This window comes from Oryctolagus cuniculus, chromosome 6 (assembly GCF_964237555.1).
Source record: "Oryctolagus cuniculus chromosome 6, mOryCun1.1, whole genome shotgun sequence".
Classification (NCBI taxonomy): Eukaryota; Metazoa; Chordata; class Mammalia; order Lagomorpha; family Leporidae; genus Oryctolagus; species Oryctolagus cuniculus.
In genome coordinates this window covers 155,609,722-155,637,417 of record NC_091437.1, presented here as the reverse complement: position 1 = coordinate 155,637,417, position 27,696 = coordinate 155,609,722, and the positions used below count along the sequence as shown (strand labels likewise).

Below are 27,696 nucleotides of genomic sequence, written 5' to 3'. Positions count from 1 at the left end.
TGTGGACCTTGGAAAGGTATGAAGTTAAACATGATAAGAGAGAAGCCTGAGGCTGAAATGCCAGGTGAAGGCCAGACAACCGGAGTTGTTTGGCTCATTGTGACCCTTGAGGGTGATTCTGTTTAAGTATGCGATTTAGGGTTCTTTGTTACAGCACTACCCAGCTCAGCCTAGTGGATAAAACCACTGCTGTCTTGGAGCAGCACTCATGGAACCTGGGGAGCAGGCCTGCCGTGCGGGCACACTCACTGGCATCATATGGATGCGTATATATGAATCTCACTATGACAGTGAGCCCCAAGCTTGTCTGAGGTGAAAATCATCTGAAGATATTTTAAAATTCCCGAGTCTAAGACCACACACTAGATGAATTAATTAACAAAATCCGGGGTGGACCACGAGCATTAGTAGTGTTTTAATCTCTCCAGGTGATTCCATGTGCAGACGAGTTCAGGAACCTCTGGTGTATGAGAATTATAATAATGATGCAGTAATGGTTATTATTTACAGAAGGGGCAGGGCAGGTGTTTAACCTAGTGGTTAAGATCCTGCGTTTTGGCCAGCACCACGGCTCTCTAGGCTAATCCTCCACCTTGCGGTGCCGGCACACCGGGTTCTAGTCCCAGTCAGGGCGCCGGATTCTGTCCCGGTTGCCCCTCTTCCAGGCCAGCTCTCTGCTGTGGCCAGGGAGTGCAGTGGAGGATGGCCCAAGTCCTTGGGCCCTGCACCCCATGGGAGACCAGGAGAAGCACCTGGCTCCTGCCTTTGGATCAGCGTGGTCCGCCGGTCGCAGTGCGCCGGCCACAGTGGCCATTGGAGGGCGAACCAACGGCAAAGGAAGACCTTTCTCTCTGTTTCTCTTTCACTGTCCACTCTGCCTGTCCAAAAAAAAAAAAAAAAAGAAAGTCAATAAAGTGTAAAGAGGTGAGGGGATGAGGGTAATGACAGTGGCACTGGCTGATTGCCTCCTAACTTTATGCCAGTGTCCTGAATATTTTATATTCTCACTTCTCATCCTCACTTTGCATCAGAGGTGGTTAAAGAAGGAAAGGAGGGGCGGGGGTCATCCTTTATGTCAACCACAGAGTTGGCTAACCCACACGGGTCAGGTACATATCAGAGAGCTGAGGTTGCTGGGCTTATCTTGTTGATCCCAGAGGAACTGCTGTGGTCATTCTTGGGCTGAGATTCAGGAGTTCTTTGTTACCGAAGCATAACCTATCACATCCTGACAGATGGTGACCATCCTTTTAATAACCGCAGCGGATTCGGCAGTTGATGTTCAGAAGTACATTTTGTAAAGTTACAGATTGAGGGTGAATCTGTTTTGACTTGTGGCTTGGAACGAGAAAACAGTGCTGTAAACCAGGCTTTTCATCTTCTGTTAGTAGATTCATCCATCAAAACCAGTCTGTATGTGAGTCAAGGAAGCAAGTTAAATAAATTAATAAAACCTTACCTTGTGTTTTTGTAGTGCTCCTCTCAGTGGATGCTCAGTGCCGTGCAGACCTCACACCCTTGCTAGTATCTTTGACATACCCTAGAAGGCTCATCAAGCCTAAGTAGGGCTGTGTGTTTCTGTAGGGTAAGAAGCAGAACTATGTCCATTGACAATCTGGATGGGAGCCTGGGTGCAGAGGTGGGAGCTGGGGAGTAGGGGAGGGTTGGGAAGGGGTTCCAGGCAGAGGAAGCAGCACGGGCAGAGGCAAGGCAGCAGGAAGCAGGATTTACAGAAACTGTGAGCCATCTAGTTTGGCTGCCAAGATGTCATTCCTCACTATTACAGGTGATGGGGAAACTCCAAAAAGCTTGGGTTGCACTTGTTTCTTCGTCAGCGAGCACTCGTGCCTCCTAACGTCTTTTCAACAGTGCAAGAGATCTGTAATGTGTAATGTGTAATGAAGGGTCGCTTGGTCCGAAGGGGAAAGCTTGGATCAATCTTCTTTGGCCCTGGAAGATCCTGTCAGACAGCGTGGCAAGTGTTGCACAATGGTTGTTTGGGGAGGTATTTGTTGCCTCAGGACCCAGAGTGACCTTTGGAAATGAACTCAGCAGTTCTTTGGCGGTATAGACATGAACCCTTTGGCATAGACATGAACGGTCCACTCTGGGTCAAGTCTAGGCCTGGGGGATTATGCTGCTGATAACTAACTGCCTCTGGGCCCCTGGCCAAGTTCTTTAATCGCTTGGCCTCCCCATTTGTATAGGCATAAAGTGTTTGATTAAAGGTGAATTCCCGGGTTCCTCCTAAAATTAGGTGATTCATTCAGAAATTCTAATTCAGGCATTTACAAATACAAGTGGCATATTAAACAAAAATACTGCATAAATACTGAAATAGATACTGTGGACGTTTTCTCAGAGTCTGTGGGTTGGGACAAGACTGGAGCTTAGGCAAAGGCACACACTTCTCTCTGCTCTCCTCTGGGCCATGCATTCTCTTTAAACCGGGGTTCTGGCATGGAATCAACACAAGATCTTAGGGAGGAGGACGCTAAACCAGTTCAACTTCTCGGCTTGCACCATATTGATTCTTTTTTTTTTTTTTTTTAAAGCTTATGCAATGTCTTTCCTTCTCTAGCCTCAAAAAGTGACAGAATTGAAGCCTTTTTGCACTTTTTGCTCCTGTTTGACTTCTCCCCATTGTTCTGGTGAAAGCTATGTATTTCAAATATCAGGTCACACAGCTCGGACCTACTCGTTTGGCTTGGGGGAGAGGAAGGGATTTAAATCCCCCCTCCTTGTAGCTCATCTAACCCCACCCCATTACAGGGCAATAGTCACTGAGGATTCAGAGTGGGGATAAGACTCTAGGACTGGGCTGTAACTCAGGCTGGACCCGAAGCCATCTCCTTGACCCCTGCAACTGTTCATTGAGTGCATGACTTATGTCAGCCACTCTGCTAACCTCCTGCTAGCCCTGAAGACCAGTGGTGACAAAGCAATGTAACCTCTGCCCTCGTGTAGCTCACGGTACTCAAGGAACTGCCGGAGTAACCATGCAGTGACAGTGAGGACAGGTGCTATGATGTAAGCCAGAAGCATGGGTCTTGGGAACTCTCAGCGGGGTGCAACCTGGTTTGCTCACGGTGGCAGAAGCACAGCCGTGATGAGGAACCCAGGCAAGCTGCAGGTGACTGGAGGTGTTATGAGCAACATGGGGTCCTGAATGCAACGTGGGAGCAGGTTAAGGGGTTAAGCCTACTAACAGTACTTGGTCCCTGTGATTTAGTAAAGTGGAAGATGAGACCTTCCCCAGACATCTTTTTACCTCCTCTCAGCTGCCTCCCAAAGCCAGAGAAAGTTCGTTCTTGCCCTTTACCAGGAGGTACTGTCTCTGCCATTTATTTAGCAGTAGTGTTGTACTGGAGAAAGGTGGTGGCCTTTCATGCCTGTCTCTTGTACCCCGTGTGTCTCCCGAGTATGTGACACAGGGTGGAATGACTGACCAGTTGGCTAATGAAAAATACCTACAGCAAATCAGTTAACTGTGCTATATGGGACTTGTCTATTATGCATCCATAGCAGCAGATCAAAAGGCTTCTGACTAGTGAGCACATGTAACAGCCCCAAGTGCCCCTGGGTGCTTACATTCACCAAAGCTTCCATTGATCGAGGCAATTAATGGGTGGAAGTTCTACTCGCCCTGGGAACAGCTTGATAGATATTAGCTTGTAATTAAAAGTTCATGGCAAATTGGCTTTTCTTTATCTGAATCATATTACCGCATCCACTTCCTGCCTCTTTGCTTCTATTTCCATTAATAGAGTAACTACAGGCCCTGTGCCTTCTGCTAGCTGCACCCCCTCTCACTCGCCTTTCATTCACCAGGTTCTCTCCTCTCTCCCTTGGCCACTTCTGCTTGAAGCGGCTGTTCACCTGGTCCCACCTTGCACTCCAGCCCCCACCTGCTTGCCTGGACTCTGCATCATGTTCAGGCTTTTGCCACTTGGAGCAAACCGGGTCGTGCCCTGCTGGGAGCCCTCTCAACTCCCTGTGCTTTCCCTGGCTGACCTCTTCCCTTTTCAGTTGCTGTCAATTTGGACAAACACAATGCTCTAAAATATCAACAGAGGGGTCAGCATTGTGGCACAGCTGGTTAAACTCCCTGTCTGCCATGCCTGTATCCCAAATGAGCTCCAGTTGGAGTCCTGGCTGATCCACTTCTGATTCAGCTCCCTGCTAATGTTCCTGGGAAAGCAGTGGAAGATGGCCCAAGTGTTTGGGCCCCTGCCACCCATGGGGAAGACCCAGAAGATCCTGGTTCCTGGCTTTGGATCTGCCCAGCTCTGGCCGTTGTGGCCATTTGAGGGAGTGAACCAGTGAATGAAGATCTTGCTCTCTCTCTGTAACTACCTTTCAAGTAAATAAATGTTTTTTTAAAGTAACAAATAAAAAACAATATAATCTTGTCCCTGCTCAGCCTGTATATAGGGCTCCCAGCAGGGCACGACCTGGTTTGCTCAAAGTGGCAAAAGCCTGGGTTTTGACATCTCTAATTCTTTCTGTCATTTCCCCACAGGGGTACATATTTTAAATTTCATAGCATTCTCTCTGTAAAATTTGGTCCTTTGCTCTTTTAAACTAGTAGCCACAGTGTAAAAAAAAAAAAGATTTTTATTTTATTTTATTTTTTGGAAGGCATAGTTACAGAGAGAAAGATCTTCTAGCATCTGGCTCACTTCCCAAATGGCTGCAATGGCTGGGGCTGATCCAGTCCAAAGCCAGGAGCCAGGAGCTAGGAGCATCAACTGGGTCTTTTATGTGGGTAAAGGGGCCCAAGCACTTTGGCCATTCTCTGCTGCTTTCTTAGGCACCTTAGCAGGGAGTTGGATCAAAAGTGGAATAGTTGGGCCTTGAATCAGCACCCATGTGGAATGCTGGCATTGCAAGCAGCAGTCTAACCAGCTATGCCACAATGCAGGCCCCATCAAACTTTAAATCAGCGAATGTTAACTGAGCAGGTCCTACTATGTGCTGGGCATTGTTTTAGGGCTGGAGATAGATCAGTGAACAAACTAGACATAAATCTCTGCCCTTGTGGAGCTTAGATGTTGTTCATGCAGAGAGAAAATAAATACAATACTCACCATGTTATAGAAAAAAATAGAATGAAAGACAATTGGGAATGTTAACTTATATTTGCTTATGTTCCCACCATTTTCTGGTGTAGTTAGCAATTATATATTATCCTTGATGCTGATAGATTATAATTTGGAACCTTAGGACTGGGTAACTTTAAATCTGAAAATGACTTGGGAGGCACTGAGGGCAAACCCTTCAATTTTTTAAGATTGATTTATTTGTTAGAAAGGCAGAGTTACAGAGAGACAGAGAGTGACAGAGAGAGAGACAGAGACAGAGAGAGAGCTTCTTTCTGTTGGTTCACTCCCCAAGTGGCTGCAATGGCTAGGACTGAGCCAGGCCAAAGCCAGAAGCCAGGAGCTACTTCGAGGTCTCCCATGTGGGAGGCAAGGGCCCAAGCACTTGGGCCATCTTCTGCTCTTTTCACAACTGAGAAAATGAAGGGACTGGAATAGACCGGCCGCACACCAAAGACTCAGCCTCTGTGACCTGCAACCTTCTGAGTTTGAGTAGCACACCAGCAAATGTCAGAACCAAGATAATCAGTAACTTATGTTTATTTAAGAGTTTAACAGCCATTTAAGCTTTACCAGGCATTTACGTACTTACTATATTGACCAAGCGTATGTCCACATATACTTAGGTAATTGCTGTTTTTTATGACCAAGGGCAGTTTGATTATAGGGAATTCCTTATGCTCTGCCTATTATTTTTACCACTCTTTATAGTGCTGCAGTGAATTAGGTGATTATTCTATTTATGGCTGAGTCTTGTAATATTTGAGATGGAGCCTGGAAACTGGGGGTTTCGTTCGTGTTTGTGGAAAGGAAGGAGGAAGTGGGAGAGCAAGGAGGGGGAGCCGTTGCTGCGAGGCCAGCAGCTGCAGAGGCCTGGGGTAGAATCCTGCTCTACCTCCTGGCAGCTCTGTGAGCTCCATCCAAGACACTGGAGCTCTTTGTCCCTCAGTTTTCTCATCTGAAAGCAGGGCACACGAGAAATTTCTCTGTGATGTTGTAAGGCATGAACTATCCAAGGGGGTGGAAATAATTTTGTACAACACCTGCACAAACTGATCAGCGGTGTGAGGGGTGTTGGTTCCTTCTGTATTTCCAACCAAATCCTTTTCTCTTTTTTCTATCTATGGTATTTCTGTAAAACATACCAAAATATAATTTTTAAATGACACAGATCCATTAGCGACCCTGGACACAGTTCGGGATTCTTTGTCTCTATGGGTGTTCTTTCAGTTGGTTCCAAGCGTGTGCTATGTGAGGTGGTGGACCAGCAGAGATAACTGACCTGTCTGTGGGTTCCTGGGTCTCAGTGGGGCAAAGTTCAGAAATGAATGGCCCACCTAGGTGTTCTGCTTTCCATCTCTGATTTTATAGCATCTCATCCCCTCCTTCAGGGGGTGCCCTCTGGGTACTGCTGTCCTTCCAGGTGGCGAGGATGTGATGGTCAGAGCTGAAGATGGCCAATGGGTATTCCTTTGAGCTGCTGAACTTCATGTGGTCTGAGAGCTGTTGGTGGGGAAGGGCAGCCGTTCCTGAGTGTGCCCTCACAGCCAGCCAGTGAGTCTGGGCTGCAAACTGCTTACAACGTTGGCAAACCCGTGCACCAGCCCATCCCTCGTAGGAATAACCCTGCCCTGGGGTAGGGCTTGGGAGGAAGAAGTGAAGACGTGTGCAGAAAGTCTTTCCTCTTTTTTTCCAATTAAAATCTTGGCAAGAAAACACGCTCGTCATTTCTGTCGCCTGTAACAGCAGCAGCTTCCCAGTTTGAACTTGAAGACATCGTCCTTGCTTCGTCACACTTCAGCTTTTCCGGCTGCAAAGGATTTGGCTTCTCTTGTTGACGGGGACTCTTAATAACTCCAGGTGGTGAATGGGCGGTGGGGAGTGCAGTTCTGGAGAAATACAGCGCTGAAGCAATACAAACAGAGGGGGACACGGGCATCTTGCCAAGAGGGAAGTGCTGCACTGGAACACTTTGCTTTTCTTGACACTGAGGAAACCTACCTTTTAGCTGAGCATGAGATTTGTTGGAGACTCCTGGTACAGCTACGCTGTGGAGTACCACATAGCCTTTCACAACGATGCATGTGCAGCATCTTTGTAAAGGAAGGGTGGTTGGGACTCACTGTGAGACAGAACACAGAAGACTACAACCTAGTGTGTGATCTGTTTTGATAAACACACGTGAACTTTGTATAGATACAGACACTGGACAAACATTTGGGTGGCCGCGTGGTGTGGGTGGTTGGATCATGAATGTTTATGTTTTTTTCCTTTTACTCAGGAGTGTTTTCAGATTTTTGCTGCAATCAACATGTCTTACTCATATCATCAGGGTGAAAAAATGTACAGGGGGCTGGAGAAACCCAGTGACTGTCCAGGGCCTCCCTTTCTGACCCAGCCATTCAGTGTGTTTTTGGAGGACCTCTTAGGTGGTGTGCACCATGGCAGGGATTGCAGTGGATACACTAGCCCTGGTCTCTACCTTCACAGAGCTGACTTTATTTTGTTTTTAAAGATTTGTTTTATTTATCTGAAAGGCAGAGGGACATGGAGGGAGAGAGACAGATATATCTTCCATCTGCTGGTTCACTTCTCCAAATGGTTGCAATGGCCAGGGCTGGGCCAGGCCAAAGCCAGGAACTTGGAATTCCATCTGGGTCTCCCATATAGGTGGCGTGGGCCGATTACTTGGGCTGTCTTCTGCTGCTTTCCCAGGTATAGTAGCAGGAAGCTGGATCAGAAGTGGAGCAGCCAGTACTCGAACTGGTGCTTTAGTATGGGATGCCAGCATTGCAGGAGGCAGCTTAACACTGGCCCCGCCCACTGAGTGAATGGGCTAGGGTTCATCTTCGCAAAAGGTGAAGGGGAGAATGTATTTGATCCGTAACAGCCCATGAAAATGCCCCCTAGCCACAAGGAAGGAACAGCCAGTGTGAGGAGATTTGGAGCTGCCTCACTGTGAGAATTGTGTGCATTTGGGAACTTGATTAAGGCTTCCAGGTAGACCTTTTAACTGAGGAACCATGGGCATAAGGACAACCTTATAGCTCCTGGGAGATTAGTTAAGGTTTTCTGAATAACAGGAAGGGGTTAGGTTTGATTTGTTGGCTTTGCACTTCTTACTTGAGTTCTTTTTGAATAGCAGCTCCAACGTCATCTTTCAGAGCCCCAGGACCTTCTGGGCCTACCCAGGGGATTCCCAGGTCTCGTTTCCCCATCTTGTTCTGCATTCATTAACTACTCATGGGTTCCTCTTTTGTAAGGCAGCACTGTGGTCTTAGCCATTAGCCTGGAGCCCTGGACTGTGGTGGGAATGCTTGGAAGGTGCCTCTTTGCTCAGGGATTCTCTATTCCTTCCTGCTGTGAAAAGGGAGAGAAGTGACTTATGGATAAGCTCTCTGAGTGTTAGATGGAGGAGAAAGACTGCATACAGAGACAATGGGAACTGTTTTCTAAGTGCTTGCTGAGTAGTATATTTGAGTTAAGGGTGACAGCAAATATGGATAGAATTCCTCTCTAACGACAGCTGGGCAAAGCAAATCAAGAACCATAAAAACGTTCAGATCTTTTAAGCCAGTAGTTGCAATCCAGGGAATTTATGCTGAGGTCATAGTTTTCTTGTTTGCTTGTTTTTAAGAGGAGAAACCAAGATGATTGTAATAGCAGTAATAGTAACTTGGGGCTTTGAAATTATTTTCCTATAGGGCATTTATGAGGGTTTCATGACATTGCCATGAAGTAGAGGGATTTTTATCCCTGTTTCACAGGTAGGAAATGGAAATGCAGAGATGGAGCGTGTGGCCCTTCTTCCCTCTGGCAGACTCAGGCTCTGAACTGAATGATGTGCTGGCCTGAATCGGTGGGAGTCAAGAAGGCATAAGCAGGGGTGGGCCTTCGGTGCAGCAGGTGAGACACTGCTTGGGATGTGCCCAAATTCCAGTGCCTGGGATTGAGTCCTGGCTCCATTCTTGAATTACCTTTCTGCTAATGCTGACTGCGGGAAGCAGCAGGTGATGGTCCAGGTAGTGGGTCTCTACCACCCACCTGGAGACCTGAATTGAATTTTTTGCTCCTAGCTTGGGCACTGCCCAGACTTGGCTGTTGCAGGCATTTAGGGGAATGAACCAGCAGATGAGGGAGACCTCTCTTTTTCTCCCTCTAGTTCTCAAATAAAGGAAACAAGAACAAAAACCTTGAGGATACCAAAACGAAAACAATCATTGAACCGCATCTATGCCTAGTTCACCTCCCAGTGTTTCACAAATTCTGAGTTAATCCTTACCAGAGACTTGTGGGGAGCCAGAGGCTGAGTGACTTGTGTAAGTTGTAGATCAGGTTTTGAACCCTGGCTAGGGTGCATCCAGAGCTTTGAAGTGGCTTCAGCTCCGCTCTTTGCCCTTTTTTCATAAGAATGCATTGCAAGATGAGTGACTGAATGGCTGGATGAGCAGGATTAGGACGTGGGAACCTGCTTCCATAAGAATTAGACATCAGGGTCCCCACAGACAGCGGGTTGTTTCCCACAGCTCTGCAGTTCCTACATGCAGTGCAGTGGTCCTCGGCTCTCCTAGCAGGGCTGCGGTTTTGCTGGCCCTTGAGGCCCCAATTTTCCAGCACCCTTTGCCTGAAGACTCTTCCTTCTTGGCTCAGCTCATCCCTCACAAATTCCCGGAGCCAAGTAAGTGTAGGGTAAACCAGGCATCCAGGGTGTGGGCCTTAAGCAACTGAGGAACACTGAGCTATTTCACCATGTTTGAAATGTTCTGCTGCCATTAGTGTGATAAATGTGATGGGGTAGAAATATGAAAGAGTGTGGAGAAATAGTTGCACACATCTGAAGATGCCAGTGAAAGCAACGTGCGTTTCCATGGATAAAGGTCAGAAGAGAGAGGGAATGGAAACTGTGTAAAGCATTGGGATCAGATGGTGTCTGCTCCCGGTTTCTCTTCCCCCAGATCCAACCAGTCACAAACCCCTGCGGATTCTGCATCACCGAGAATCTTGATTCCGGTGCCTAGTTGTCTTCTTGACTACCAGTTTCTTGGGCAAAGTTCTCATGATCTCCTGCTTGGACACCACCTACCCAACAGTCTCTTAATTGGTCTTGCAGTCTCTGTTCTGCCATTGTAGTTGATCCTGGACAGTGTGGTCCCGGTGATCATGATAGAAACATCTGATTCTGTCTCTTCCTTGGCTAGAAGCCCCTGCTGTTGGGTGGGTGAGGTCCTTCACAGTCTCAGCACCCAGGCTCATCAGCAGTGCATCATGAACACCCTTCCCTCTGCCCAGTGCCTTTTCTTCTCTTATTCTCATCCTCCCTGAAGCCTTCATGGCTGTCCCAGGGATAGTGGGTTCCTGTCTCCTGAATTACACCGAATCTTGCTGGATTGTAATTGTGAGGGTATAGGCCTACCTCTCACTAGACTCTGAGCCCCTCCAAAGCAGAGACCATGTCCACCACCCCAGCCCTCTCAGTATGGTGCCTAGGACAAAGTAGAGGGACAAATGTCTGTCTGGATTGAATGGATCAGTGGTTAAGTGAACTGGTTTATTTCCTATGTTTGGAAAGTAATTTACTAATAATTAAAAATGTCAAAGAAAAAACAGTATTTAGAGAAAGCAACAGATCGTTGGAAATTTTAAGAAAATAGAGGCGCTGTGGTATAAATTGAGAAACAGACAAACCCTGGAGTTGACAGATTGGGTTCATATCCTCTGGCTTTCACATACTGGGCCTTAGTATCCTCGTTTGTAAATTCCACAAATCATAGTTCCATATAGGTTGGCTGTAAAAAGCAAAAGAGGAAATGCAAGTCAAGGGTTTGGAATTGTGCCTGACACATCCTTAGGACTCAAAAAATGCCAGCTAGCCGCATGATTAAATTATCGTTGAGAGGCTAATGTGCTCATGTAAACATCTTTTTTTTTTTTTTTTTTTTTGCATATTTCTGCTTCTCTTTTCACTTGATCTTAGCCGAAGGGCTGAGAAGAAATCTGCTTGTTTGCTCAACATGCTCATGCAGAATGGTGAGGGGAGGGTCGTGGAAGACTACACTCAGCACTTCTTGCAGGGTCTTGCTCTCTGAGTCAGTGCCCTCTTTGGGGGCATCCCACGTGGGTACTGGCGGAGCGGACACGTGCGTGCTTGCACAGCCGGGAATGGGACTGGGCCTGTCAGGAGAAAGGGATCCCGTGGTTCTTGCAGGCCTTGTCCTGCTGTTAATCACTCATCCAGAGGCTCTTTGCTGAGCGGCACTGGTAGCTCCTCGGCCAGTACAGATCTCTGTACACTAATGAGCTAGCCAAGATGGGATTTCTGTTCCTTAAAGAGGGAGAGGCGTGAGACTTATTGCTGAAGCAGGAGCCAGATTCTGGGCCGACCAGACGCTTGAGGGCAGAGTCGACCCCGGAACCGGGTCAGCTGTACCTGGAAGTGCCCTGCACACGGGCGTCACCTGCGGTTCTGGCATCGATCGTCCCGCACGTGCCGAGGGCGTTTCCACGCTCTCACCGCGGGAGCTAACGGTGCACCTTGAGCTCGGGACGCGCGCCGGAGCCGCTGCACCTGGCCGGAGCCCTTGGGCGAGCCGAGCCGAGCGCCCCAGCCCTTCCCGGCGCGGGGGCCGGGCTCCGCACTGAACCGTGGTCTGCGAGCCCCCAGCACGTGACGCCACCTCCGAACCCCACGTTCGCGCCTGTGCCTTGAGAGGACCCCCGGCCCACCCAGAGCTGTCGCCACACTGAGGTGTGCTGCCCCTTTAAGGAGGGCAGGGGCGCGGGGGATGTGGCCGCGCCCCCTTCCGCGCCGCGCCCTCGCGACCACCTGTCTCCGGCCTCGCCCCGCCCCTTTCTGCAGGGGAGGGGGCTAGGGGAGGAGGGGCGGAGCAAGAAGGCTGAGGGTTTACCTTGCGGGGCGGGCGGGCGGCGCATGCGCACGGCTGGACAGGTCCGCGGCGCCCTCACTTCCTGGCATTCCCCCCTCCCCCTCCTCGCCGTTACCCTGTACATCCGGGTCACTTGCCCTCCCCGCTTCGAGCCGCCGCTGCCGCCGCTGCCTGGCTCGTCGCGGCTCCACCGCAGGGGCAGGTGCGGAGGGGCTCCCGGTCCGGCCGCCGCCGCTGCCCCGCTCCGGGCCCGGGGCTCCCCCTAGCGCCGCTGAGGAGCCGCCGGCGCGGCTCGAGGAGGGCGGAGGAGCGGGGCTGAGAGCCCGGAGGCTCGAGCGGAGGGTGAGTGACTGGTTTTCCGCGGGTCTCCTCCCCTCACACCCCTCGCTTTCCTGCGCCGCGACCCCCATTTTGGCGGAGAGGCGGCTGCGGCCGGGGCCCGCGCCGGCGCGGCGGGGTGGCGTGGCCCGGCGTGCCCCGGGCCCGCTTCCTGCGAGGTGGGCGGCCCGGGCCTGGCCCTTGCGCCCATTCATTCGGGATGGACTTTGCTGCCGCCGCCTCGTCCCACTCGCAGCGCCACGCGCGTGCTCGCCGCCCCCCCCCGCCCGCCAGCCCCGCGGCCGTGCGTGACCCCCGGCGCGCCCGCTCGCGCGTGGACCTGCTGCCCCAGCCCGGCTCGCGTCCCCTCTTCCTCCTGGCGCCTGCCCGCCGGCGCGTGCCCCCAGACCCACACCCGCTCCTGCCTCGGCCTCCGCCACGCCTCGCCCCACGCCTCGCCCCCCGCGGGCCCCTGGCGTGGGAGTTGTGTCGCGGGCCCCCGTCACCTGCTCTTCCACCTGTGCGTCCACCGCTTCCAGCTGGGATGCTGCGTTGACCTTTGCAGCCCCGGCGTTTGAAGTCGGGAGTCTACGGGTGTGGCCTTGGTGTCTTTCCAAAACACATGGTTTCCACTGTGATTTCCCAAATCTGTGACTGTCCAACTCGAGTGGAAGTGTCAGTTGCTGTGGGTCTTTTTTTCTCCCCCTGGCTATTCCGGGTCACGTTCAGTACCCGACCCCTCCTCCCGAGCTTTGATTTTTTTTCCCCTCCGGGTGTAGAATGTGCAGGAAGATTGTTGTTATTTCCGCTGTTTCTGTGACTGATTTCCAAGGTTACCTGTTAGTACTGTTTGTTGGCGAGACTTTATCTTGTCTCCTCTGTCAACAGCATTTATGGAGTGCCCCCAGTGTGGAATACAGATCAGTGCCTGAATGCTTGCAGCGCTACCAAGTGCCATTCTGAACGAGGCAGAGATTTTTGGAATTTGTTTATACTTTCTCCCCCCCCCCCCCCCGCCCATGTGTATTTAGCTTGCCAGCTTTTTGCCCCTTGATTTCTGTGTGAAAAATGTGTATCGGCCAGTCTTGTCTTCTGTTAGTCCTGCAGTTTGGTAGACGGACGTCGCAGAGGACGGTTTTATATGGCTGAAGGAATTTCAGCCACTCGGGGGGTTTGGTGACTTACTGCAAATCATTTTAGTCTAATGCACCTTAAGAAAAACACGCTGATCCTTTTAATTCTTTAATTGTGTTTAATAATAGAAGCAGGCGCTTTGGGCCCAGAAGGACTTGGATAATTGGAGTTTATTTGTGAAGTGTTGCAGTTAACTAAAACTGCCTAGTCGGCGTTCATGAAGTGAGATGACAGCACATTTTTCCGTGGGACTTTCATAGATGGTAATAATGAACTCCAGGACAGGTTCCTGGTCTTGAAGTGCAGGTACACGTGCACCAGGATGATGACCCTGGCTGTGGGTATTCGTGGCAGCTTTTTCTAGCGGCACTTTTTGCCTGGCAGGTAAGTATTAAAAAAGTCGCTTGGCGGTCTGTCTCCTTTGAGTTTTGGATGCCCACACTAGCAGTTAGGTTCTTGCCTGATAGTCAAGTTCACATTTTTTGGGGAGAGCAGCTTTGCTGGATTACAGTTCGTAAATTTCTTTAAAACTTGACTGTGGTTGCAGTCGCCTCTGGAGAAGCTTTTGTGTTGTGGAACGTTTGATAGTGTAAACTCTTATGTGGTTATTTGCTCCTGAGAAAATGATTGGTTGATTAAAAGAGGATATGATTAGCAAGTTGGTTCTGGTTGCCCCAGGAAAATAAGATTTCAGATACTGAGGAAAGCTAAGGGAACACAGTTTAGTTTGGGTAGATTATAGGTGATATTTAGGTTTATGGAACTTAAAGTTCATGTTTCTGGACTTTCCAAGATAAATGGGTTAAAAAATATACTACACATTTAGTAGTGCTGCTCTTGAGATTATTTGACTGATATTTAAGATGAGCATTTATCTTTACTTAATAAGTGACAGTTGATGGAGAAGTTTAGAGGGATTGGTTTTACTCCCAGTTCTCCTTGGGTAAAATACTGAATTGTCACTTATATGAGATTACTTAACTCCTGCTAAGTGTTGATGCATTCAACTATAAGAGTCTGTAATTTTCTTATTCACTGTTTAAGGCAAATGAGACTATACTATTTGAAATACTTAATTGCTAGTGGCATACTTCTTTTATTTTTGGGTTTTCCTTTTGTGTTAATTATGCCAGAGTTTAGCACAGTGCTTGCCTGGAACAGAGTGGATACTCAGTACATGTTTTGAACAGTTCAATGGCAAGGTCAAAGAGTTGTAGGCACAATTTTGTAATTATGTGGCAAAAGTGTTAGAGAAAGATGCTGATTGCTCTGAGCTGCTGCTTTCTCAAGTATCTTGCATGTTTTGAAGATTGTTGAATTGGATTATTTGAATCATTTTGAGATCTTTTTGAGGGCGAAAGTACAATAGATGTAATTTTGTGTTATACTTTAGTGTATTTTAGTTCATAGAATAATTTGTTTACTTAGGATGGATATTGATATACATCTTGTCAACATTCATGAACAATAGTCAATTCAGAAAATTTCTTGGGCACTTAAAGTTTCTAAAAGCATAGATTCTTAGATGTGTGAGCTCAATCTGTGTAATAATCAGTTCACTACATGAGATTAATTTTTCAAAGAATTTTTTTTTCGTATGGTAGAAATGTGAGGCATCAGGGCTGGTGCTGTGATGTAGTGGGTTAAGCTGCCCACCTGCAATGCTGGCATTTCAAGTCCCAGCTGTTCCACTTCTGATCCAGCTGCCTGCTGATGTTCCTGGTAAAGCAGTGGAAGATGACCCAACTCCCTGGGCCCCTGCACCCATGTGAGAGACCCAGAAGAAGCTCTTGGTTCCTGGCATTGGACTGGCCCAGCTCCAGCCATGGTGGCCATTTTAGGAGTGAACCTATGGATGGAAGATCAACCTCTCTCGCTCTTCCTTTCCCTCTAACTCTGCCTTTCAAGTAAAATAAATGAATCTTTAAAAAAAGAAAAAAAAGAAATGTGAGGTATCATCTAGTAATACGCTGCTGCTGCTGATACTGTTCATGGTAACTAATGCTTGCGTAGTGTTTACTCTTACTCATACTTGCCAGCCAGTGTCCTAAAACAGATTTAATCTTTACAAAGAACCCTTTTAGGTAGGTATTAGTATTGCCATCTGACAGCTATAGAACTTGAGGTAAAGTAACTTAAGGGACACAGCTACCAAGTGATTGAGCTAGTTTTATGATAATCCTGTAAGGTGGAAGTTAATTTCTTTTTTTTAATATTTATTTATTTATTTATTTGAAAGGCAGAGTTACAGAGAGGCAGAGGCAGAGAGAGAGAGAGAGGGCGTGAGCTTCCACCCGCTGGTTCACTCCCCAAATAACTGCAACGTCCGGAGCTGAGCGGATCTGAAGCCAGGATCCAGAAGCTTCCTCTGGGTCTCCGACGCAGGTGTAGGGCCCAAGGACTTGGGCCGTCTTCCACTGCTTTCCCAGGCCACAGCAGAGAGCTGGATTGGAAGTGGAGGCAGCCAGGACTGGAACCGGCGCCCATGTGGGATGCCGGCACAGCAGTCGGCAGCTTTTACCCACTACGCCACAGCGCCAGCCCCAAGTGTAAGTTAATTTCTAACTAATTTCTGGTTAACATTAGGAAAGTAATGTGTAGAGAGTTTAGGTAGTTTGTCCAAATACACTCCCAGTTGGATATGGAAGACTAGCATTTTGCCTAGACTTATATAACTCGTAATGTTTAGTAAAATTCTGTCTCAAAATTATTAATTTGAAGTGCTATATTTTATATTATGTATTTATAGATATCCTTAAAGCAGAAAATCTCAAAGCTGTTTCTGCCACCACATAGAATGAATAAGTGAGCATTAACAAGATTATAATTTCCTACTCAGTAACCATAGCTTCACCCCATCCCACCCATGCAAGTAAATGGAATGCAAATGAATGACATTTGTAAGATTTTTAAAACAAGGGGATCATTCTAAGGATTTTAATTCTTTAAAGATATACATTGTTGTTGAAACATCCTCACATCTGAATATGACTATTCAAAAATACACTTTGGATGATTTTGTTTAAGTAGATCTAATGCAAAATTGAGCTATTTTGGAGTAATAGAGGTACATATTCTTGAACATAGAGATACAGCAGTATGTATTGTAAGTGACACTGTGAAGCTTTGAGTTCACTGCAGTTACTTTCTGCCATGCGGTACTCTTTAATTTGTATATTCTAGTTTAGGAAGGGGGAACATCTGGAATGTCAGGCCTGCGAAATCATCTGCTCTGGCCCTGCCAAGGCAACTGCAGATGGGGCTTGAAATTCAATAAATTTATGTAGCAGGTTAGTTTTTAAGTTGATAATTTTGTATGGTCCATGACTGATGTTATAAATATCCAAATGGTCTTTGGCAGAAAAAAGATTCTTCATCCCTGTAGTTGATGCATTATATATGGTATATATTAAATCTTAAGAGTGACATAGACTCTTCACTGTGTGTAGAATACTTTTTCTAGTCATTAATTGGCATGTTCTGCGATAGTCCAAATTATACTGAATATTAATTTAGGTCAAACATTTTCAGAAAGCATTTACCAAGGTAAAAAAGGAGAGGATGACATAGTCCCAGATATTATTTGTGGATTATCTATGCCATTTTGTGTTCTTAAGATAATAGAGAATTGAATGCCCTTTGAGATTTACTAGGTCTAAAAGTAGACTTTCATAGTCGTTGACTTATACTCTTATTGAGCGATTCTTCTCATTGTAAAGTTTTAATACTGTATGTATGGACAAAAAGATTACATTTAATCCTGATTTGCTCCTGCCATATAATGTGAAAATCCTCAGATTATAAAATGAGAGTAACATTGCCTGTTACCTACTTAATAACACTATTGTGAAGTTTTTATATTAATGTCAGTGCAGTGTAATAGGAAAGGCAGGATATAATTTCATTAAAGTAATGTATTTCTTTTTTTTTTTTTTTTTTTTTTTTTTTTTTGACAGGCAGAGTGGACAGTGAGAGAGAGAGACAGAGAGAAAGGTCTTCCTTTGCCGTTGGTTCACCCTCCAATGGCCGCCGCGGCCAGCGCGCTGCGGCCGGCGCACCACGCTGATCCGATGGCAGGAGCCAGGAGCCAGGTGCTTTTCCTGGTCTCCCATGGGGTGCAGGGCCCAAGCACCTGGGCCATCCTCCACTGCACTCCCTGGCCACAGCAGAGGGCTGGCCTGGAAGAGGGGCAACCGGGACAGAATCTGGCGCCCCGACCGGGACTAGAACCCGGTGTGCCGGCGCCGCTAGGCAGAGGATTAGCCTAGTGAGCCGCGGCGCCGGCTAAAGTAATGTATTTCTAAGTCAAGTGATCCTTAAAAATTAATTTTGTTTTTGATTATCTAGCATATGGATTGCCATTAATTATCCAAATAGTTATAGAGCACATGAGCAGGGTTATGTAATAGTGAAAAAAAAATTTGTGATCCCTCTTTACAGTAGAAGATAAAGTAAACAGACAATGTGAATTCAGTGACAGTGTGTTATGTGGAAACCTCGTCTTATTTTAAGGAATCAAGGTAAAAATTCTGTTGTCCTCTGAACCATGACCTGAAGAGTAGACCAGTTAGGCAAAAGGATAATGTGTAGAGAGGGAGGGTTTCAAGAGGTTGAGGCAAAAGAAAACCTGAATACGAGAGGTCATTGGAAAATGATGTTGGTTCTGTATGGCAGTGATGTGGAATGTAAAGGAGGAATGGGAAAGATGAGGCTAAAGAGGTGGTCAAGGAGTCCAACTAGAAGGCTATTTGCAGGAGTTGTGTTGGAAAGTTCAGTTTAGTTTGCACTGAAGGCAATGATGAAATCATTGTTGGATTTTAATGGGATAGACTAAGGTGCTCAAGTTGTGTTTTCAAAAGATTTTTCTGTCTGCTTTTGGAGAGTGGCTTGAGGATGAATTAAGATTGGATACTAGGAGATGAATTGAGAGGCTGATGGCAAAGTCTGAGAAATCACTGATCCTAATGTGTACTTGACTAGGGGCAATGGAGGGGTGATGTTTGATTTGTAAGATATGATAGTTTACTGGATGTGGATTCCAGTAAGCCTGTAACGTGACTTCTTGTGGTAGCATAGAGGATAAAGCTGCTTGCAAAAGGCCAGGTATCACTTTTTTCATGTAAAGTTGAGGTGCTGCTTGGGACTAAAGCTTAGCCAGTTTCAAATAGGCATTTCCCATTGATTTACTACATTGTTAGTCATTGAGTTTGAGCTGACCCACCCCAAAATAGGAATGCCAGGCTGGAGACCTATGAAGCCTCCATGATTCAGGCCTTCAGTTTCCACAAAAACCAAAAGAACACTGATAGCTGCTTTTCAAAAGAGTATACCTGATAGCTATGTGAGGGAGGCAGAATCCAAAACTCTGAGGGTCACTTCTTATGTGGTAGAGGCTGCCCGTCTTTGCCAGAGCTCCAGTTGGTGAAATCATGATTCAGAGGTTAGTAGCTAAAACTAGTCATTAGACTTGTGGGGCCCCAAAGGTACTAACACTTTTTTTCCATATGGTCCTTCCTGATTTGGAAGAACCCTGTCTGGCACTTATGGGATGGGGAAGTACAGCATATAACACATCAATTCCTACTGCCTCTTAAGATGTAGAGGCAACAGTGGTACATTGGATTGTCACAAAGAACCCTACTGGTCAGCCACATTGGCTACCATAGCCCTCTGTAATCCCTGTCCAGATCCTGTTAGCTGGATTTGGTGTGTCTTCCCCCAACAGGATCAGATAGGAAGGTGACTTGGGTGCCTGTATCCAAGAGAACCATGGATTACCTGAACCAATTACTTGAGCCATCACTGCTGCCTTGGGGGGTCTGTGTTAGTAGGAAGATGGAGTCAGAAGCACAGTATTGGGCCCAGGTATTCTGATACGGGGTAAATTAAACATGAGAAAGCCACCTTGGTGTGCAAGGTGTGAGATTACATTGCTTTTATGATATCAAAGTATAATTTTCAGCTTGAAATTCTGGCAAATTCCAGCTAACAAATTGATGTTGACTAAGTACAGTATTTGAAAGAGAAGCTTCTTTCCCTTTATATGAAGGGGACAGATTAGTTTTATGAATGTAAGAGAGTGGCATAATTTGTGAGGAGGAAGAAGTTTAAACTTGAATTGCTTGTTTTTTTTTTTTTTAAAGGAGCGTAGGATTCCTTTTTATTGCTTGGCATTTTATTAATTTATCCTCCTTTTCACTTCTTTTCTCTTTTTTTTTTTTTTTTTGACAGGCAGAGTGGACAGTGAGAGAGAGAGGCAGAAAGGTCTTCCTTTTGCCATTGGTTCACCCTCCAATGGCCGCCGCGGCCGGTGCGCTGCGGCCAGCGCACCGCGCCTATCCGAAGGCAGGAGCCAGGAGCCAGGTGCTTATCCTGGTCTCCCATGGGGTGCAGGGCCCAAGCACTTGGGTCATCCTCCACTGCACTCCCTGGCCACAGCAGAGAGCTGGCCTGGAAGAGGGGCAACCGGGACAGAATCCGGTGCCCTGACCGGGACTAGAACCTGGTGTGCCGGTGCCGCTAGGCGGAGGATTAGCCTATTGAGCCACGGCGCCAGCTCCTTTTCACTTATTTTCTATAAATAGTATTTTAAAAGCTAACTTTACTTGCTGAAGACTTAAATTTTTGAATTTATTTTTATTTAAATATCAAATACCTAATGTGTTCTGTTATTTCATAAATATATTTACCAAGTTGCTCTCAGAAATACAGGAAGTCAACTTCATTTATCCCATTCATTTGGATTAAAATGTATGTGAATTTAGAGTTTTAGGGATGTAAAATACAATCTCCCAGGTATTGTGGAGGCAGTTCTCGGTTGCTAGAGGGTCAACATAGGTACATGTCTTGGAATGAAACGTTTTGGAAATAGTCTTTTTGATAATTGGGAGCCCCTATATTAAAATGTATATAGATAAATAGAAATGTTTCCTTTTTATTTATAGAACAGTATGTTGAATCAATAATAAAAATATGTAGTCTAGAGTTGGCAACCCTTTGAAATGGGTGTGCCAGAGTTCCCCTGTGGTATGTGTGATGGTGACAACTGGCCAGTGTTTGGTCTTTGGAATGTGGCACTGCCCCTTCTTAGTAATCTGTTAGCTTATCAAATATGTATCTTTTAAGAACTTTGTTTTAGCTGATTTTCAGTGTTACTTTTTTTATAAGCAACTTGAAAAAATAGTGCATGTTGTTTATTAAAATGAAATTGCTAAAAGCCATTCTTAGTTTGCCTAGTTTAGGTTGGTAGAAAAGCTGTGCATTTAAATTTTTTAAAAGTATAATTAAGCTCTTCAAAATTCTCCCTTGTTGAGGGGCTAACAGCAGAATTTTTGTGAAGTTCTTCTATTGCTTCCCATCTGTTGCTTCCCTTTTAAAATCTTGTTTGGGTCTCCTGAGTAAGGGATGGATGAACAGTTTTGTAAAAAAAGTGTTAACTGGTTATACAGTGTTAGAAGACACTGTTCTGAGTCATAAAGTAGCGCTAAACAGGTGCCCTAAGATGATTTATCCCAGGTAAGTTTTCTCCATATCAGCATTAGACTTGCACATCAATTCTTGTAGCTAATACCTACACACAATCTTTATATATATCCTTTCTCTTCATTTGCTATAAAATGGGAACTCTAAGTCACATTTTCTTTTTTTTTTTTTTTGACAGGCAGAGTTAGACAGTGAGAGAGAGAGAAAGTTCTTCCTTCTGTTGGTTCACCCCCAAAATGGCCGCCACGGCTGGCGTGCTGCGCCAATCCGAAGCCAGGAGCCAGGTGCTTCTCCTGGTCTCCCATGCGGGTGCAGGGCCCAAGAATCTGGGCCATCCTCCACTGCACTCCTGGGCCACAACAGAGAGCTGGACTGCAAGAGGAACAGCCGGGACAGAATCTGGTGCCCCAACCAGGACTAGAACCCGGGGTGCTGGCTCTGCAGGCGGAGGATTAGCCAAGGGAGCTGTGGAGCTGGCCTCTAAGTCAAATTTTCAAGAGTGAGGAACAGTGGAAAGGAGATTGACAGGAAGAGTGTGTTCATTATTTGCCTTCAGCCCCTTCTGTTTATATGTGCACTTAGTGTGTTCCTGTCCAAAGAAGAATCTGGAGCAGGTTTTAGATATCTGGACTTCATTTTTTAGTCTATGATACAGGAAGTATACATAATGTACATCTGTGTGTAATTTTGTTTTTGTGTGGTGGTATACCAGATCCTGTATAGCTAGAGAATGGACTAAGCAAGTAACCTTTTGTTCTCCTTTTATCTTTCTTAGGAAAGATGTAGGGCTGGTAGTTAATTAGGTCAAAGATGTGTGCCTTACGGTCCTCAGAAGTTGAAAGTAAAAATCACCCATAATCTTGGTAACAGAGATAGTGGCACATGAGTTATTTTGGTATGCCATTTTGATGTATATTTTCATTTAGTACAGTTTTGTTGTATGTGATACTTGGCCTTGACATGTAGAAAGACCTAGTAATCCCTTCAGTAACATAATTATGTACTAACTTTTGAAATTCTTTTTAACAATACTTTCATTGAGGCATACTTCGTATATCATGGAGTTACCCATTTTGAATGCAGAGTTCAATGACTTTCAGTGAATCTAGTGAGCTTTTAGTCTAATTGTAGAACATTGTCCATTATTACTTCAGTTGACATGCTTGAGCATGCTCATCCTGTGAGTAGTTCATTACTAACCCTGGCTCCAGGCAACCACTTACCTACTTTCTATCTCTGTCAATTTCCTTTTCAGGATGTTTCTTTTAAACAGAATCATACTGTCTGGCCTATTTCATGTAAAACAGTGTTTTTGACGTTCATCCATGTTGAGTATATATGTACTTTGTTCCTTTTTATTGCCGAGTGGTATTCTGTTGTATGCATGTGCTGCATTTTGTTTATCTGCTCACCAGGTGATGGACATGATGACTGTTGTTAGTTTTTTGCTCTTAGAAATAACACTGCTGTGGATGTTGGTGTGCAGATAGTTATAGTTACACTGATGTTTTCCGTTTCTTTCAGTGGATGCCTAAGAGTGGAATTGTTGGGCACATGGTACATTTGTGTTTAATTTTTAAAGAAGCTACTGAACTGTTGTCCAGGGTAGACTGTAATGTTTTATGTTAATAGTGTGTGAATATCTTAGTTTCTCTAAGTCTTCCCTGCTCTTCTTGTTTTTGATTATAATTATTCCAGCGGGTATGAAGTAGTATACCCTTGTGGTTTGAGTTTGCATTTCCTTAGCGACTAATGATGTTGATCTTTTCAAGCCATTTTTTTATACCTCTTTTTGGTGATATGTTTGTTGATTCTTCTGTTGATTTTTAATTGGGATTTTTGTCTTACTGAGTTGTAAGAGTTCTTTTTTTATTCTGCGTCCAAGCATATTTGCAGATATCTTCTCGGAGCCTGTGCCCTTTTAATTTTCAAGTGATGTCTTTCAAGATTCAAAACTTGAATTTTTGTGGAGCCCAATATATCTTTTTTTTTTCCTCTTAAGATTGGTGCTGCTTATGATGTCGTATCTTACAAAATCTCTTACTGCCTAGAGTTTTCAAATTTTCTATTAAAAGTTGTATAGTTTTCTTAGGTTTAGATTTGCAATCCATTTCTAGCTCACTTTATGAAGTGAGATAAATTTCCAAGTCCATCTTGGATATCCTGTGTTTAATTGCTTTGGTGTCTGTTGATAATTAATTGGCCAAAGTTGTGTGGATTTACTTCTGAACTTTTGTGTTAGTTTCATTGATCTATGTGTCTGTGCTTCTAGTACCACAAAGCTTTATTACTGAAACTTTTCATACAATTTGTTTATAAACAAATTAAACAGTATGGAAAAATAAAGGAAGAAGGCAGAAACCATCATCTAGAGAGTTATTGTTTTGTTGATGGTCTTGACTGGTATCTTCAGGCACACATGGGTGTCTGGTGAGCACTCACACACACGTCATACATGGAGTGCATCAACATTGCCCACATTTAGTGCTCTGTACTTTCTGAGTGGAATAGACTTTGCTTCAAGAGAGAACTGATAATTTTTCTTTTTTTCAGGCATTTTTGTAATTCTTTTAGTTTTTACTGACATATGTGCAGAAAGACCACAAAGCCTCTTCAAGCTTAAAAGAGTGAATGTATTTTTTTGGCAGCATGTTTAAATGGAATTTACTTCTCATTTTATGTGCTGAAAAATGACTTTAAAATAAAATTTAAAATGTGTGCCCTGTGAATGGGGAGCAAATCATTTATGAAACTTTGACAGAATTAATCCCGAAATTCAGTTTCAAACACCTTTTGTCTTCATAGCTATGCTTTTGTGTGTTAGATGAACTTATAGCAGTTTGGAGCGATGACTGTGGAGCCAGTGAATGTGTGTGTGTGTGTGTGTGTGTGTGTGTGTGTGTGGTGACAGAATTTAGTGTGCAATTATGAGGACTAAGGCTTGCTGTAAGTTTAATTTTACTAAGCTAATAAAGGAATTACAACCTTTGCCTTTTTTTACCTTGTGAATTAACCTGTAACACTTGATGAAGCTGCATCCTGAGATCTTTCCAGCAGCTGTCATGGAACTGCTACTGAACTCTGAAGTGCTTCTCATCTGCCATTGTCAGACCCTTCCCTGACTTTCCCATTTTTCTTGTATAATTTTATATGATGAATTTGAAGTTTAAAATTACATTTAGAGATGTTAGGGCTATAGGAGAACATATTTATAATGCTTAATTTAATAAAGGTTGAATTTAAATTTTTGGCTGTGAGGAACCATAAAGATTTTAGGTTTGGGGAGTGACAGACAAATTTCAGAAAGAAACCTACACTTTAGGAGAAATTTGATGTTTGAAAAAGATAAGCTTAAATTATGTGGGATATAGTATTGTTCATAAAGGTATATAAATAATGTATTAATACATTTTCAGAAGACAAGTTTATATAAAGTGTTTGGGCTGACATGGCACAGCATGTTAAGCCACTTTGTCCCATATCAGAGTGCTGGGATACATCCCAGCTGCTCTGCTTCGGATTCAGCTTGTGCTGATGCACCTGGGAAAAGCAGCAGATGGTGGCCCAAGTACTTGGGTCCTTGCTACACATGTAGGAGATCTGGATGCAGTTCCTGGCTCCTGGCTGTCACCTGGCCAAGCCCTGACTGGTTGTGGGCATTTAGGGAGTAAATGGGCTAGGGAAAAATTCTCTGTCCCTGTCCTTCTTCTTCCCTTCCCCTCCTTCCTCCCCACCCCATTGCTATGCCTTTCAAAGTAGTAAATAAGCTTTTAAGAAAAAAGTAGAGTGTTAATTGTGGCTACTTTGAATGGTAGCATTATGAATTTTTATTTTATTCCTATTTTTTATGGAAAACTTATGAATACAAAATGTCTAATTACATGTTAAAATAGAATTCATTCATTCTGAATTTGGCTCTGAGTCAGTAGATGTGCATTTCTTCTTCTTTTTTTTTTTTTTTTTTTGACAGGCAGAGTGGACAGTGAGAGAGAGAGACAGAGAGAAAGGTCTTCCTTTGCCATTGGTTCACCCTCCAATGGCCCCTGCGGCCGGCGTGCTGCAGCCGGTGTGCCGCGCGGACCCAAAGGCAGGAGCCAGGTACTTATCCTGGTCTCCCACGGGGTGCAGGGCCCAAGCACTTGGGCCATCCTCCACTGTACTCCCTGGCCACAGCAGAGAGCTGGCCTGGAAGAGGGACAACCGGGACAGAATCCGGCACCCCGATCGGGACTAGAACCCGGTGTGCCGGCGCCGCAAGGCGGAGGCTTAGCCTAGTGAGATGCGGCACCGGCCTCTTTTTTTTTTTTTTTTTTTTTTTTTTTTTTTTTTTTTTGACAGGCAGAGTAGAGTGGACAGTGAGAGAGACAGAAAGGTCTTCCTTTTCTGTTGGTTCACCCCACAATGGCCACTGCAGCTGGTGCACCGTGCTGATCCGAAGCCAGGAGCCAGGTGCTTCTGGTCTCCCTTGTGGGTGCAGGGCCCAAGGATCTGGGCCATCCTCCACTGCACTCCCAGGCCACAGCAGAGAGCTGGCCTGGAAGAGGAGCAACCCAGACAGAATCCAGTGCCCTGACTGGGACTAGAACCTGGTGTGCCGGTGCCGCAGGCAGAGGATTAGCCTATTGAGCCACAGCGCCAGCAATAGATGTACATTTCTAAAGTGAATTGTAGGAACACAGTGCAGGTGTTCTAAGAAAGAGCCAGAAAATAGATCTTGTGACATCTAATGTTCACCTCATCTGTAGATGCAAAAGATTAAGGAAGTTGGAAATTAAAAAATCATTTTTGATCTGAGTCGTTGAAAATTTGAAGGGTTTTTGAACTGAGTGTGTGTGCTCAGTCTTTCCTAACTCCTCCCATCCTTGTGGGAGAGAATGGGAGTGCTCCCCTCAAGTGAAGTCCTGGTGCTTTATGGTGACATGGTTGCTTGGGGAGTTTCACATGTAACTACTGCAGTTTGGAGACACAGTGTGTTTATGTGTATCTGATCTGTGCCTGAGGATTTTATTTTAGCTTTTTAAAGGTTTATTTATTTGAAAGGCAGAGTGACAAAGTGAAGGACAGAGAGGAGTTAGATCTGTTTGCTGTTTCACTCCCCAAATGACCACAACAGCTGGGTCTGGGCCAGGCCAAAGCTAGGAGCCAGGAATTCCATCTTGATCTTCCACGTGGGTGGCAGGGGCCTAAGTGCTTGGGCCATCATCTGATGCCCTCCTAGGCACATTAGCAGGAACCTGAGTCGGATGTGGAGGAATTGGCACTCAGTATGGGATGCCAGCATCACGAGCAGAGACAGCTTAACACACTGACCCCCAACGCCAGTCCCGTGCCTGGAAAATTTAAAGGGTGAAAAAGAGACTGCTTTGGCAGACTGCCTAGAGTGGTTTGGGACAAGGGATCTGTGTTTTCCATAGGCCAGCTGAAGGCCACTTGTGAGAGAAGCCCACAGGAGTACGGTGGAGTCTGGATTCCCAAGGGGATTTATTGTCCTCCTTTTGGGAATTGCAGTGAGAGATCCCCAGGCTTCGAGGTGAGAGCTTCCAAGGAACCTCTGAACAATTTTTGTATCATGAGAGTGCCTGTGCCTCTGCTGACGCTTCATTGCCCCATCCCAGGTTAGCAAGTCCTCTTGCTGCATTTGCGGGCTACCCTGCAGCAGGGAAGCTAAATTTGATGATTCTACAGAGGGCCTTTGCATAGGCGAGGGCAGGCACTCAAATGCTGGTTGTTAATGTATATCTGCATAATAGCTATCAGTCATTCTCCAGAATGTATGGGTGCTGGTATTGTGGCACAGCTGGTTAAGTCACTGCTTGGGATGCCAGAATCCCATATCAGAGTGCCAGTGTGAGTCCCTGCTGCTATGCTTCTGATTCAGCTTCCTGGTGATGCACCTGGGAAGGCAACAGAAGATGGCCCAAATGCTTGGGCCTCTGCCACCCGTGTGTGAGAACAAGATGGAGTTCCTAGTTCCTGGCTCACGACTGGCTGATGTGGCCATTTGGGGAGTGGACCAATGAATTGTATGTAGCTACTAATAGACACTTAGGAGAAAAAGCTGTAAGACATGTCAAAAAGAAGATTAACTCAGGAAAAAACCATTTATTCTCATATAAATGGCAGGTTGGACTGTATATCTTAAAGATTAAATTTGATGTACCCTGATAATTAAAAAGTAACTTTTAGAATAAATTTTGAAATGGTTTGTCCCTCAGTTGGTTTCTAAGTTTGGACTTAGATAATCAAGATTTGGAGTTATTATTTTTTTAAATCATATTCTCTCTTTCATCTTTTTCTTTATTTGATAGGCAGAGTTACAGAGAGAGGGAGAGATCTTCCATCCATTGGTTCACTCCCCAAATGCCCGCAATAGCCAGAGCTGGGATGATGCAAAGCCAGTAGCTTCTTCTGAGTCTTCCATGTGGGCTCAGGGGCCCAAGCCCTTGGACCATCTTCCAGTGCTTTTCCAGGCCATTAGCAAAGAGCTGGACTGGAAGTGGAGCAGCCAGGACTCAAACTGGTGCCAGTACAGGATGCTGGCACCACAGGCGGAGGCTTAGCCTACTATACTACAGTGCCTGCCCAAAGAGTTGGAATTATTTAAGGTCTTCAATAAGTAGACATAAAGGAAGGGCGAGCAAATTTAGTTTCAAACATGTGCAGCAGATGGGTAGTAATAACCAAAGAAATTAGTATGGTTGTATGTTTAGTGGGACTAAAACCCTCCATTGTTCTGTTGAGTCCTTGAAGTTGTGTCACTTTCAGTTTAACAAAGC

The 27,696-nt window shown here is 45.5% G+C and overlaps 1 protein-coding gene across 19 annotated transcripts in view; it reads left to right on the top strand.

Moving 5' to 3' along the window:
• The window catches only part of CYRIB (CYFIP related Rac1 interactor B), a 168,927-nt gene that overhangs the window by 59,090 nt on the left and 82,141 nt on the right, over nucleotides 1–27,696 (top strand). The window contains exon 1 of one of the 19 annotated variants that reach the window (XM_070075492.1): nucleotides 7,882–11,847. The exons of 12 other annotated variants lie outside the window; for them this stretch is intronic. The gene's annotated coding sequence lies outside the window, so the exon portion shown is untranslated. Of the gene's footprint in view, nucleotides 1–7,881; nucleotides 11,848–12,152; nucleotides 12,329–13,339; nucleotides 13,823–27,696 lie in introns of those variants that run through there. 6 more of the 19 variants (XM_051844836.2, XM_051844834.2, XM_070075489.1 and 3 more) reach the window with 6 other exon arrangements.